The sequence below is a fragment of the Tiliqua scincoides genome, chromosome 10 (assembly GCF_035046505.1).
Source record: "Tiliqua scincoides isolate rTilSci1 chromosome 10, rTilSci1.hap2, whole genome shotgun sequence".
Taxonomy (NCBI): domain Eukaryota; kingdom Metazoa; phylum Chordata; class Lepidosauria; order Squamata; family Scincidae; genus Tiliqua; species Tiliqua scincoides.
In genome coordinates, this window is record NC_089830.1 from 13,513,141 (window position 1) to 13,514,773 (window position 1,633).

The 1,633-nt window shown below is 53.9% G+C and overlaps 1 pseudogene; it reads right to left on the bottom strand.

The window, feature by feature from the left end:
* Positions 1-935: 935 nt before the first annotated feature.
* Positions 936-1,057, bottom strand: LOC136662018 (5S ribosomal RNA; annotated as a pseudogene).
* Between the last annotated feature and the right edge of the window lie 576 nt (positions 1,058-1,633).

Genomic DNA, 1,633 nt, shown 5'->3' on the forward strand with positions numbered 1-1,633 from the left:
CCTGAAAACACAAGGTGGGAGAAGAGGGGACAGAGAACAAGAGCAGGGGGGGGGCATGTGCAATGCCCGTGGGGGGGCCGCACTTTCCCATTGGACTGGGAAAAATGGCATGGGCGGGGGTGCATCAGAGTAAGGGGGGAGGACAATGGAGAAGCCAGGCCCGGATTAAGTTGGAGCCTCTGGCTAAGCCGCTGCTCTGCCATTAAACAGCTGTTGGAGTTTGGCTGCAGGTTGACCTCCCTCCAGGCCAGGGTCAGACATCCTCATAAAAAGGGGGGAACAAAGAGGGTTGAGCAGCCTCCCCAACTGCTACCTGCCCCAGAATCTTCTACATGGGAGGGGAGGGGAGGAATGATGGCAAAGGGGGAGCTGGGAAATGGAAACTGGAGTGGCAGGGAAGTGGTTAATTGGCAGCGGAACTAATCCCCTCTCCTGCTTCCCCCTGCACAGCACTTAGCGAGATGAGATGGAGGGGAGAGGAAGCCTCCGCCTGTTTGACCCCCCCGCCACACACACACACACACACACACACACACACACACACACACACCACAGAATCTCATAAATGGGAAATGCTGCAGGAATAAAACAAGGCAAGGTGGAAGGAAGGGTGGACAGGGGATCGTGGCTACCCCAAGCCAGCCTCTTCCAGAAGGAGACTGCCAGGAAAGCAAGGGAGGAATGTAACCCTGGAGAAGCAAAGGAGCAGAGATGTTGGGGGGCTGGGGGTGTAGCAGGGCGGGTGCCAGGCTATTTTGCCCCCTAGGCAAAGCTACCTACTTGCACCCCTCCCCTCCCAAATATTGCCAGTTTCAATTTTCATAAACAGACGTCTCACGGAAAAAATAAAAATGAAATTTAAAAAAATTTAAATTGTCAGTTGCTTTTTTTGGTTTTTTGGTTGGCCACCTTCAGTCTCGAAAGACTATGGTATAAGCCGACAGCACCCGGTATTCCCAGGCGGTCTCCCATCCAAGTACTAACCAGGCCTGACCCTGCTTAGCTTCCAAGATCAGATGAGATCAGGCATGTGCAGGGTAACAGTTTTTACATGGGTTAAAAATACTAATCTGCATTCAACGGTGCCCCTCAAAAGTCACCACTGCGCCTCTTTGGGGTCTGCACCTTAGGCGGCCGCCTAGTTGGCCTAATGATGGCACAGGCCCTGGGATGGAGGCACAGAGAGGAAGACAAGGGAAAAGGTTTGTCTCTCTTTTTTCCCCCCTCATCCCTCTGTCCTCTCCAGGTGATTCAGGCTGCTGAGTGCATCACAGCACCAGCTGGCTGTGCTGAGATGGAGGAAGGCTGGGCTTGTCGCCAAACCCAGAAGAAGTGTGCGCGGTGGGGCGGGGAGGGGGCAGCAATGCCATCCTTGACTTCTGGCAGCTGAAGGAATCGGAGATGATGGGAAACACCCCACGTTTCTGGAGAATCACACACCGGTCATGCTTTGCTTCCCACTAAAACAGACTATAGAGAGCAACTTGGATCCACGCAGCCTGGCAGCCAGGATTTCAGAACCCTACCTGAAGATGCCAAAGCAAGGACTGTACCACTAAGTTACAGCCCCTCCTGGGGGTGTGTGTGGAAGCATCCATATGGCATGTTTGCTTCGGCCCCGGCAAGGCCTGTT